Source organism: Furipterus horrens, unplaced genomic scaffold (genome assembly GCF_987537825.1).
Source record: "Furipterus horrens unplaced genomic scaffold, mFurHor1.1.pri manual_scaffold_5, whole genome shotgun sequence".
NCBI lineage: Eukaryota > Metazoa > Chordata > Mammalia > Chiroptera > Furipteridae > Furipterus > Furipterus horrens.
Genome location: NW_028327175.1, coordinates 10,080,698 through 10,094,108, shown reverse-complemented (window position 1 = coordinate 10,094,108; position 13,411 = coordinate 10,080,698). Strand labels below are relative to the sequence as shown.

Below are 13,411 nucleotides of genomic sequence, written 5' to 3'. Positions count from 1 at the left end.
TATCGTGATGGAAGATGACACCCTTTCTGTTGACTAAGGAGGGTCGCTTTTGGTTCAAAGCTACTTTCAGATGATGAAGTTGTTCACAGTAAATATTAGCAGTAGTTGTTTGATTGTTGTCTAACAGTTCGTAATGGACACTTTCTTCCATATCCCACCATGCACTCAACATGATCTTCTTTGGATGAAGTCCTCCTCTTGGTTGTTGGACCCTTCTTCCTCCTTGACCGATCCACGATTGGCGGCATTTAACGTTATGGTAAAGGATCCACTTCTCAGCACCTGTAACATGCCGACCTAAAAGTGGTGCCTGAAGGTGTCACGAAAGCAATGATTCACAGCAAGCAACATGCTGTTGCAGTTTCTCTGAAGACAGTTCATGTGGGACCCATTTTCCAACCACTGAAACCTTTCCAATCCTTTTTAGTTGGCGTAGCATGGCTGTATGGGCTACGTTACATTGTTCTGCAAGTTCCCTAGAGGTAATGGTGGGGTTTTCTGTGACAACAGCTTCCAAAACTTAGGAATCAAGGTTTTTTGGATGATCCTCTTTTGGCTTGTTTTTCAAACTGAAATCCCCACTTTGGAAACGGGAAAACCACTGCCTGCAACTTCTTTCAGTCACTGCATCGTCCCCATAAGCGCTCTGAATAGACTTTGCTGCTGTACTTGCATTGGCACCTTTATGAAACTCATAGAGTAGAACATTTCTAATGTGGTCTTTAGATGGGACGAACATGGGTGCAAATATTGCGTACGATTATGAACAATACTTTGATAATCTGAAAAAATAAGGTATAAATTAGTCACTGTGACATCAAAAAATTATGAGAAGAGGCACAAATTTAATAAATACTACCTAAAACTTTCTTTAAAACAGTTGGTCATTCCTTGTGCACCATGTACAATGTTTCCTGAATCTTCTTCAATAAGTGCCTCTATTTTTTATAGTACATGGCTGGATATTTTCTGGACAGACCTCATATATTGAGAAAATGAGGTCCATATTGTGTAAAAGATCTTATTACAAAAAGAAAATTTCTATGAAGATATCAACTATATTCTCTTCATTATTTAATTAGGTGAAGTTTTGAAGAGAACTTGAGTTTACACTCTTTTTCCTCATAAGATCTTATCCTTCATATATACATTTCAGTGAGGATTATGAGATTAGCTTTTTGTATCTTAATTGTATTTTTATTATTATAAAAATAGTACAGCTCTGGCTGGTGTGGCTCAGTGCATTGAGTGCTGGCCTGTGAACCCAAAGGTTACTGGTTCAATTCCCAGTCAGGGCACATGCCAGGGTTGCAGGCCAGGTCCCCAGTTGGGGGCGTGTGAGAAGCAACTGATCAATGTATCTCTCACACATTGATGTTTCTCTCCCTCTCTTTCTCCCTCCCTTTCCCTCTCTCTAAAAATAAATAAATAAAATCTTTAAAAATAATAGTACATATTAAATCTAAGAAACTGACAACATAGAAAAAAGATCATTAAGAAAGTAAATATCATATGTAACCATATCACCTATATATTATTCCTAGATATGACATTTAAATTAATAAATTTTTATGTCCAAGAAAATTGTTATATGTGTTAACATACAAAGTGACATACCATATAAAATGAAAGTATTGCCACTTTTACTTCACAGAAAAAGTTTTTGTGTTCTTACTTAGGGGAGAAGATTGATGTTTTAAATACAAAGAGATTGAAGAGGAAGAATAAATGGATATTACAGGGCTTTTGAGTAATAGACCCTCCACGAAGCTAGTTGTTTACCTTAATATCTAAGTGTAAGGGACAGGGTGACCATCCAGACTACAGTCATCTTCCAGTATTTGTGCAGAGAACAGAAAAGTCATTCAAATTAATGGATATTCCAGAAGCCCTCAGAATTGGCTTTGGAATGCATCTTTGTTTTTACATTGGTATATAGATATAAGCAATCTATGAAAGTTTGTCTGTGAAGGAGTTGAGGAACTCATCTGTTCTCCCATTTCATACTTGAATTGACTAATGATCTGTCTTACGAATACAGAATCCCAATTCAGGCAGAATCGTACCTCTTTAAGAACAGTTTTCTAGAAATGAGTCAGGCAGTGTCCTTGCCCAGCCAGGATTATACAAGGAATGGTACACAGAAGGAACTTGAACTATCAGCAGTGCAAATGCCAGCTGAAAATAAACTTGAAACAAAGACTATATTTGGCATTTATCTGCCTTCTAAAATACAGTGAAACCTTCTTAATGTGTAGCACACAGGGATGGAAAAACTAGACTTTGAGTTAACCAGCTTTCCATGATCTGATTTTTATTAAAGGTCAGCCAGGCAACCGATTGAATTATGTATTATTTTGAATAAAGAAATATCAGTTTAATGAAATTTTACTGTAATTCACTTTCTTGAGAACATTAAACAATGCATATTCTAGATAGGTCCTAATGAACATATTTATGTTTAATAAAATATGTATTTTCCCACAGTCAGGTGGTAAAACAGTATACACATTATAGGTATATGGAGCAGTTGCTCATTGAAACCAGAAAGGCAGGGCATGTGAGCACTGGGCTGTGCCTCGTCTTCTGAGATGTGTGACTATTTGATAGGGACCCTGGGAGCAGGTAGAGGATGGTGACATCTTAGTGTAAATCTGTCAGTATAGCAGTTGCGTAGTTGTCTCTCTAGCACTACCCTTCCCAGGGCCTAGAGATGAGCTCCAGCCTAGCTCTTAGGACAGTGTTTTACTGTCAGGAAGCTTGGTGAGCAGTCAGTACTACTTTCTGTACAATTATTTTCTTCAGTCGCTGGAAGAAAGAGATGCCATTGGCTAGGATGAGAAACAACATTGCGTTTTTGCTGCTTGCATGACTTGGGTTGCTAAAACCTTTCTTGGGATTTCCTGAAGCAGACAGCATACATGCCAGAGTCCAGTGTAAACAGCCGCTGGCATTCAGCTGGACTCCCTGCGAAGCTGGCTCCCATTGCCCAGGGGCGGGGGCGGGGCTGGTCTCAGTGAGACTTCATGACATTACTGTTTGGTTCTTGTTGCCTCTCAGGGTCCTGTGTTGTGGGTGTTTCAGGACAGTGGATTTCAGGGTTTGAAGGTGATCGTCGGGTGCTCATCTGTAGGTTCATGAGAGTAGAGAGGAAAGACACCATCGATCTCATGGTGCTTTCACTGTTGGTACCTTCCTCATGAAGTCTTAAAATGCTGTAGTTGGGGAAAAATGACAGCGCTGTTCAGTGCTGGATTTTCTTTAGTATTTTAAAAAATCATACAGTAAAATTGCTCTCATTTTAACATGTATATTTCTGTGCTTTTTAGTACGTGTATAGATTCATACAGCCACCATTAACACAGTCAGGACACAGAACAGTCCGTCCCATCACCCCCAAAATGCTTTTTTGTGCTATCCCTCTGTAGTCCTATTCTTAGCCTGTCCCCTGCCCCCTCTCCTGACCCTTGGCATTCACCGGTCTGTCTGTTCTCCACCACGACAGTGCTGCCTTTTCAAGAACGTCTTGTTAAGGGGGCTCATACAGAATGTCACCTTTTCAGACCGACTTCTTTCTGCAGAATGAATGCCTTTGAGATTAATGCAGGTCATTTGTTACATCTTATTGCTGAGCAGTTTTCTGCTGGATAGCACAATTTATCTGTTAAAGGACACTTAATAATTTCCATTTTTTTTGGAGATTATGGATAGAGCTGCTATAAGCATTCATATATAGTTGTTGTTGTTGGGTTTTTTTTTTTTGGTTTTTTTTGTATGATCATAAGTTTTCATTTCTCTAGGATAAACACCTAGGAGTAGGCTGGCTGGGTCATATGGTGAGTGTATGTTTATTTTGATAGGAAGATGCCCAGTCAGTCCCCATAGAAGCAATACCATTTTGTATTATCACCAACAGTATATACATTTTCCACTTTCTCCACATCCTCACCAACATTTTTTATTGTTGGCATTTTGAACTTCATACATTCTGATGTATGTGGTGTAGTATCTCATCCTGGTTATAATTTGCATTTTCCTAATGGCTCATGAATATCTTTATGTGTTCATTTTCCATTTTTATATCATGTCTGATAAAATATTTATTCAGTTTTGGTTTTTTTGAGCATTTTTAAGTCAGGTTGTATGTTTTCTTACTGTTCAGTTTTAGAAGTTCTTTATATATTCTACATGCCAAGTTTTGGAGGTTTTTTTGGATATATGATTTATAAATATTTTCTGTTTTAACTTTTTTCTTAATAGTGTCTTTTATAAAGCAAAAGGTTTAATTTTGATAAAATCTAATTTATTAGGTGTTTTTGTTTGTTTGTTTTTATAGAACGCACGTGTGGTGTTGCATCAGAGAACTCCTTGAGGGACTCTGGGTCGCACAGATTTTCTTCTAAAAGGTCTATGTTTTATATTTAGCTGTGCCCCATTCTGAGCTAATTTTGTGTAATAGAGTGAGCTACAGGCTGAGGCAGGGCCAGGATTAGGGTCAGGTTCAAGCACAAAATTTAAGGAGATGCCAAAAAATTCAGTAATTAAGATAAGTAATATTTTAATGCAACATTATAAAAAAGTAAAAGTTACTGCAGAAAATCACGATGAATAAAACGCCAGTATTCTAAATACAAATGGGATCAGCAGCAGTGCTATGCCAAGCTGTATGAAAGCCTGGGGCAAAAGAAAAAATCAGCTGGTCTGATCCTGTCTTTATTTAAATTTTTGATATTTGGCTCATTATAGATTTGGGGGGACGGGGAGTACCAGAGTGGGGGAAATGGGAAACTTACTTCTGCTTCAGTGATGCTTTGAATTCTGGACTAATTCCCCAATCTACCTACTACTGTTTTACTTTGCGGAGTCCTCAGGGAGGTGCTCCATGCCTTTTGCCCAGGCTTTATAACTGCATTCAGAGGGAGAGGCTGCATGAAATGTGTTCCCTCTATCTCACCCAGAACCAGGGAGACTATTTTTTTAAAAGATTTGTTTATTTATTTTTAGAGAGAGGGGAAGAGAGGGAGAGAAACATTGATGTGCGAGAGCTACATTGATCAGTTGCCTCTCGCACACCCTCAACCTGGCACCTTGCCTGTAACCCAGGCTTGTGCCCTGACTGGGAATCGAACCAGCAACCTTTAGTTCACAGGCCACACCAGCCAGGGCAGTTTTGTTTTAATAAAAATAAAAAAATAAAAAAATAAATTGACAACAGTACAACAGTGGTAGAAAACTTAGAATGAAATAGTACCAATTTCAGCAGCTGTGCTTCGGAGGAAGCCTCCAAGGTGGCTGCCCACCTGCAGGGACCTTCGGATTGTAGGAAGTAAGGTGATGCCCCCGCTCCAGGTGTGAGTCTCCGCTCCCGCGCTCCCTTGACAGACTGCGCCGCAGGCAACGCTGCCGGCTGTCGCCTGGCTGGCTGCCATCTGGCATCCGCTCCTAGCATCACCTTCCAGAGTCCATCTTGCCTACCTGAGAGCTGTAGCTTCATGCTCCCATGGGAAAATCTGACTGACTTTGGGCAGAAGACTTTACCTGAAGAGTGCGTTCCTGTTTATGAAAGCCCTTACCATCAGCTCATTTCTTTCTTTACTCTTAGCCTCCCGTGCTTAGAGCCCACCTCCTTAGCTCCAGTCCTCGTGAAGCTGGAGAAGAGTGAGCTGGTCAGCATCCGCCATTTCCCCGAATATTGCCAAGTTACTGTTCAGTCTTCTTTTGTCTAAGGGAACCACACTCTGCTGTTGTTCTTGTGGTTTTTAACATTTCCTTGTGGGGCATTTTCTCAACACTCTGTTGTCTTTGACACTCTCTTCTCAGCTCTTTGTAGATTCTTAAGTGACCAACTTGGAGTAAGAGTCTCCTCGGTGCCATTTGGGGGTGAGGGATATTACTAATGCTTAGCGTAATACGTGGCACATGGCAGGTGTCTGGTGACAATGTATCTGTTAATTTTGCTCCACCTCTTATTTTATTGTGCTGTAGCCTCATTCATTGGACTTTCTGCAGGGGCCTGTTACCTACCGCCCTCTCTTGTTTTTGTTTTTGTTAATAGATACGTGAAAAATCTATTTGGAATTTCAGAGTATAAATGTTTCATTTTAGATTTGATGAAAAAAGTACATATTTTGTTTTGACTGCTTTTTTAAAACTTGAGATGATCCTTTTTTCGGTCTTACTAAAAATAGCTGTGTTTCAAGTTCCATGTAGGAAACACAAATTTATTTACTATGGATGCTTAAAATACTGGTAATTAAAAACTCTAATGAATATGATTTGTTTTGGTTGTTACAGTGTTAATGAATATGATCGGTGCCCTAGATCTATTTTGTAGAGCACCCTCTGCTTGGAAGTAAAAATTACTTGTTGGAATTGGTCACTGTTTTTTCAAAAACCTAATCATTACTCTTCCTTAGAAGAGAAGACAAATTCTGGTACACTTATCACTTCGTTTCTGTAGCCTTTTAATTCCGGTGCGGTAATTTTCGTCGTCAACATTCTCTTCTTTGAATTCCTGTTTACTGTCGGAATCCACATTTAAAACCTATATGAGATGTCTTTTCCTATAATTAGCTAATTGACAGTGATCTCGTTGTTGGAGTTACATTGGGATGACATGCCTATCCATGCTGTTTTAGGCTTCATACATCATTGAAGGCGGAAGAATGGGGGCTAGGGAGGGCTTGTCCAGTTTAATAGTTACCCATTTCCTAATGTCACTTAACCTTTTAATGTACTGTAGTAAAAGGCCTCTCCGTTCCAGTTGTTCCCAAGAAATATTTCCTGTCTTGCTTTCATTTCCAGTACGTCAGAATGGTAGAAAAGTCAGCCTTTTTCCTTTTGGTTAAGCAGAAACTTTTTTCCCCTTCTCTACACAGGAGTTCAGTGTTTTATTTAATTGGTGTTTAAGTTTATCTGTGTGTCCTTATATAGACATAATTGCCATGAATGGCAACACCGGATGAAGAATCAGGCGCTAGATAGTACAACCCTGGAGGAGCAGCATACTTGACTCCTCTACAAAAACATCAAAAAAGGAGAGCTTGATTTTGTGAATGTTTAAAGGTGTTCAAAATGACACACTGTTCTTTTTATACTGTATAAACATATAATACAATAATAACAAGTGTCTCACCCCAGCACCTCACTGCATCCCACTGATAGAAGACCAAGTGAAGGACTGTATGTCCTGTTGAATTGTTCATGACAGTGTTTCCTCTCCCCACCTGAATGTGATGAATGATCTTCGGTAACAAGCTTTCCAGCTGTTCTATCAGAACTCCGGCCAGAGTTTCACTATTATATATAATGTGGGGAAGAAAGAGGTCTATAATTAACACATCTCCCAGGATAGTGCTTTTTCCTTTTTTGGAGTGATAGATAATGTTGTGTCTTGTGAGGAGAGGTTGTGAGACCCCCCGAGAGCTAAATAAAAGAATATGATTTGTAAAACATCTTTCCCTAGACTATATCAAGATAGTGCTTTACATACCTTGTGTAGCTCATCTTTGAAGAATTAGCTTTTCCTACATTTTTGTTTGTTTGTGTTGGTATATGTACTTGATGATTTCCAAGACCTGATCATTGTATTTCTTATCTAGTAGTTATGGATTTAATAGTTTTTATCCATTTATGCTTTGTTTATTAACACAAAGAAAGAATTGATGGTTATTGTCTTTATGCCCATCTCTTAACTATTGATAAATGAAGAAAGCAAAAGAGGCCTGCGTCTCCATTGATTTGATTGAGAGCAGTAGCTTTAGGTAGTGCTGCCCCATAATAGATAATGTGATGTAAACAGATAAGGCTGAAAGTGACTTAGCTGAGGCTCCAGCACGCCAGGCCCCGCTCTGACCCGAGGGCCTCCATGTACCAGCCCACCTGCAACCCATCTGGTGCCCATGGTGGGAAGCTCTGCGGGAATGTAAGTGCTGCTTCCGGTGGACCTCTGGGGTGTGGGGCCTCTGGGGCATTTGCCCTGGGGGACCCACCACCCCCTCACTCACCCTGTAGATTCTAGCTTCCAGGTTCCTGCTCCCAAACTGTCATTAATAAGAATAATTACCAGGTTTTCTTCAGTCGTGATTTGTGCTTTCTTTGCCTTTACAAGCTCTCTAATTTAGGAGGATCGGACTGAACTAAAATTCAGTGTTTTGAATTAGATTAAGAAAATTGTGTTTAATTTTCTTACCCAAGAGACTTTCCATTTTCTCTGAGAACTTTTTCTTGTGATGAAATTCTTTAGGCGAGTTTATTATCAGATACAGATGTGATTCATTTAGTGCCAAGGACAACTACCAGATTCCAGATTTTTGCTGCTTTAGTGGTTACCTTCATTTTAGAGCAAAGGCCGAAAGTGGACAGACTTTAATACATGCATTTTCTACGGGTTTTATGAGAATTAATCTGATCACTGGATGACAGTTTTTAAAAAGCGTAACCTGTACATCTGTACCACACATTTATAGCAGGGGCAGAGCCACTCTGGCGGTTGTTCGGTTTTTCTGTAGCAACCCCTTCATTGATAAAAGTGCAGTGGCTTTTTCTTCTGCTCACTGTTGGGATTCTAGCTGGTTTATCAGAGAGAAGAATTAGCTCGGGCAGGGAAGGGGGAAGATTGGGAAGATTTCCGGCCAAGAGTGACCATTGCTGCAAGGGTGGCCCTGTGGTGGCACTTCCTTGGCGTTGGAGGAGTGTGGAGGAGGAAGACAGGAGAGGCGCGAGCTCCCTTAGAAGAGCAGAGACAATGTCTGTCTTTGAACTTTGCCATTCAAGGGACGTCTTCGGGGAGGGCAGGTGGGTGCCGAGAAGTCTTACTTGTTGGAGACTGAAGCTGACTCACGGCTTTGCTGCCTGAACTTCAGAGGGATGAGCCGAGCCCCCTCGCCTCTGCGTGCTGCAGAGTAATCCAAGTTCGGGGCAAGTGAGGCCTTGGGAGGACAGGGCGAAGCCTGGAAAAGTTTAGGGAATTCCTGTCTTACCCTGCTACCTCCCCGGCTCCGTATTTTAATGTGGAAAGCAGTTTTTATGTCCCTGTGAAATAAAACTTTGAAAATCTTCAGTTCTTTCTCCAGTACTTTTCCGTTTTCCTCTGGCTTTTTAAAAATTGTTTTGGACTCGTATCTTGATCTGTGTTCGTAGCCTGGGAGATCGACACACATGCACACGACCATGACCATGCCAATGTATCAGGAGTCCCGAGGGTGTCCCAGTCTGCGGGACAGCGGGGCCATCTCCTTTCCAGACAGGTGCAAGGCTCTTTATTTGAAAGTGCTGAAAAAGGCTTGTTCTCCCCAGGAATCACTGAGTTAGCATATCCATTCTTGGATTTAATGACAAAAACAAAACGGGAAAAAACCAGATGCAGTTTGGTTTACAGTGCGGGTCAGCAGCTGGGAAAGATCAGGAAATGGGGTTTCATCATAATCGTGTTTCACATATAAAATTACGAAGGGTGCTGGGCCCCTCGTAGCCCATGAAGTGGAACAGGCGTGGTGTTTGGATGTGTGCGTTACAGACGCCCGAGATGTTACACAGGCATTGGTTTCTTTTATAGTAACATTTGTGAACTGGGTAGTAGTGGGCTTTGTCCTTTATGATTTTAGTAATACCATCTGCTTTTTAATATAAACTTGCTAAGATTTCTGCTTCTGGGTTAGGTCAGTTTGGAAATGATGTAAAATCTCTGACACCCCTTCCTCCCCATCTTCTAAAATAGGACTTTGTGTAATTAGGTCGTATAAGGGAGGGAGCAGTGAAATTGGAAAACCCTCTCTGCTTCTCCCAGCCACTCTGGGTGCAGGCCTGCGACTTCGGGAAGGTTGCGCACCTGCCTACACTGTTTTCTCCTTGTGAAATGAAAGTAAGTTTACTAACTTTGTAGCATTGTTGTGAGGATTCATTTACTCTAAATAACAAAGTTCCAGATACCTAATAGTTCCCTTCCACGTCCTAAAATATAAATTTTTATCTCTCCTTGGTTCCCTTTTCCTTTTCTTATCTGCTCCCATGATTCCACTTAAATTACTTGGAATTTTTTGTGGCCTTTTCACTCTTGCTGAGAGGTAATTCCAGAATTCCTGTTGCGGAATTTTGCTATAGCCGCTGGTACACAGCGCTGTCCTCTCCCCTAGGCCACCCCCTTCTTTTTGCTTTGGTCCCCGCGGAGAAGGCTCTGTGTTGACCTCCTTCTTGTCACTTTGCTCATGATCTCCAGCTCTGGTATCCTGTCTTCGTGGCTGCTGCTAGAGCTCAGTGCGCTGGGGCAGGTTGGGGTTACTCCGTGCTGCCAAACTGGAAGTTGGCTTTTGTGTAAAGGACTAACCCTAATTTTTTGCTAAAATGGAGCTTCGCTGAAGCAGCTAAGGGAAGCCATTAGCCATCCCACATGTTTTGGTAAGATGAAATAGGTAAGTGTAAGAATAAAATGCTTTACCAATTTAACTAAGCAAATCAGTGGATTAAGATAACGTAGACTAATTTCAGAACCTAGCTCTTTGCCCTCCAGTGGTCTGCTGCCATTTGAAACTCATGATATAAAGTGAAGGCTTTTGCTTAGATCCTCGGATACCTCCTCCCAACATTTGACATTCTTCTCAGGTCTTTTGATTCGGATGTGTTTTCCTCATTTGCTGCGCGGTTTGGCAAGGCTGTGGCCCGGAATGTGTCAGGCCCCTGGGTCGCAGAAGCACCTCTTCAAGGACAGGGGATGGAGGAAGTTGGGTGGGTGGTTGATTGAGTGAATGCACTCTTTCAAGTCGTTGTAGCCTCATCTGTCTTCTTACGGTTCCCTGGGCTTCTAGCAGGCACGTGTCCCATTGTTGTCAAGTGAAGCCTGGGATGGATGTTTGACAAGTTAGCAGCGTGGCAGCTCTGCTTGCTCCCCAGCCTCGCCGCCGTCTCAGGGATTGTTTGGTTTGGCCGGTGGCCAGCTCTCTGCTATAAGACGCATTTCCTTGACAGGGCAAAGTGCGGAGCCGCATTAGCTGCAAAGTTTATGAAGGTTAGCTAAACACACACAATAAATATTAATAAACAAAAAAGGCCCACCCACCTTTGACTTTGAATTCTGTTTCTTCATTCCATGTTCTGGAATCCCTGTAGTATTTGATTAATAACCAGTCTTAGGGTAATTGAGCCTTAAGTATCCTTTGCCTAAGCCAGGCTGCTCACAGAGCCCACCTTGGCTGCATTGGTGATGCATTGCCACCGTGGATGGATGCAGCTCTGCGGTGATGGTTGAGTGCAAGGGCTCTCGTTTGCCCTGTTTTTGCTTCCCTAAGAGCTTATGCTGCCCAGCAAGGTGTGCACCTAAGAGCTCTGAGGGTGAAGGGTGTGAATAGGAATAGGGGTGCACTGCCCACACTTGGACTCCCTGGAAAGCAATTGGACGTCGATCTGTTCGCCTGGGCAGTTGCCTCTCTCCAACATTTACACCCTCAGGGCAGAAGGAGAGAGTGACAGTAACCTGCTGCCCCTGGAAACTGCCTGTTTGGCTGGGTGTCTTGGAATTTACCAGGCCTGCATTGTGGATCCTTTCCAATTCTGCACCCTGCTCACTTGAAAACATATTTGAGAACCAGTAATCTTAGACTGCTTAGCCAGACCTCTGGAGAACCAAGGAAGAGAAATAACTTCAGTACTATGTCCTTAAGATTGTCCCCAGGCCACTTGTGAGTAGCTGAGATTTATGAAGGCTCTGGAAAGCCCCTCTCACTACCTTCTCTTGCTCTCTGGTTCAGACACATTCCTCTTTTTAAGAGCACATAGGAGAGAGCTGACCCTACTGCATTTGTAGGATACTTGAGTTATAATAATGGCCTGGAGAAATAAAATCATTCCTCATAGGTAGTAATATTTTAAACTGAAAACCATCTCCAACTCCACTTAGCAGAGCAAACCATTTAGGCTTGGGTGAACTGTAACTTTTAGTTCATCCCTTCAGCAAAAATTTATTAAGCACCAGATACTAATCTAGGTACTTGGGTTCATTGCCACACAAAACAGACCAATGTCTCTGCTTGTGTGGAACATGCATTCTAGTGGGGAAGGCAGGATGATAAACATAGTTAACAACGCATTACATATTACGTTAAAAGGTAATACATGCTATGAAAAAAGAAAAAACAGAGTAAGGGAAGTTACAGGGTGCAGTTTTGTAGCAGTAACATTTAAACAGACTTGAAGGAGTGAATGTTGGCTTGGATGAACTTACCCTAGAAAGGGCTTATGATGTTATGTTTGTTGACTCTTCTCTTGCTTCCATGTACCTGGCTGTGTCCATCGAGATGTTCCCGGGGTTGAGGAAGGGCTCTCCAGTTCGCGTCAGTGACGGAGCACCTGCAGCTCAGTCCATGAACTGTTGATGTATTTAATTCCACCTTACCAACCAGGCACGGTTTTGTTAAGAGAAATGTACAAACTGTGTGCAAGAACAGTGACAACCCTCCCCCAAAAGTCAGACTGTATATGATTTTATGGTTTATGATTTTTCAAGTTTTTCTGTTAATAGCCGCTCACTGTTGTTCGTGTGAATATATATATATATATATTTATATTTACCTTTAAGTACTTGTGTAGACATCATAGATTCAAGAAAAATTGTGGAAAGAAAACTTACATTGTGACAGTCTACCCTTTTAGCTTAATTTCCGTCATACCAGCAGGGAAAACACAGCCATTCTGATTTGATTTTTCTCAACAGAGCATCTCAGCCCTCTTCCAACGGCGTTGTCAGACATGAATTAGAAGTCCTGCAGACGCCGTTACATTTCCACCTTAGTTCCTCAGGAATCTCAGGAAAGGATTGGCAGCCATTTAACTATATACGGATTTTTAGCCAGTCAAGTTGGAGCCCGAATTTCTATCAAAAGGGACCCTGGAGAGTCACAGGTAGTCTGTCTTAACAGAAGAGCAGATGGTCAGGGAGAAGAGACCAAAGTTCAGCCTGAGGCAGATCTAGGAGACAGAAATTCCGTGGTTTTCACTTTAATACTGGAGTGTAAAAGGGCAGTGTCTAACCGTACCCCCTTCCCCTTAGTCCTTGTACATCGCCCGGTGTGTGATCGGTTGTTGGTAAATGTTGCATTGATGTTCCCACTCATTTCTGGCCCCATCACAGCGACATCTGCAGACTTAGCACATGGCGTTGGCTCCTGTCAACTGGAGCTTCACCTTTTTCCCCTCAGTCCTGTCGCTGCCACCCCTCCCACTGCAGACAAAGTGAAGGACGGGCTGCAGTTCCACCAGGAACTCATGCTGCTTCTCTGCCCAGATCACCCCTCACTTCCCTCCCGAGGCGTGGACTCCAAGGATCAGAACTTCCAGTGAACCTTTTCTTAAACAGCTTTCCATTTCGGTTCATGTCGAGTCTTTGTGTTCTGTGTCTCTGTTTTACTTCTGCTATTGTCCT

The 13,411-nt window shown here is 41.9% G+C and overlaps 1 protein-coding gene across 2 annotated transcripts in view; it reads left to right on the top strand.

Moving 5' to 3' along the window:
- WDR70 (WD repeat domain 70) overlaps window positions 1-13,411 on the top strand; it is a 243,778-nt gene that overhangs the window by 214,542 nt on the left and 15,825 nt on the right. The window lies entirely within an intron of this gene.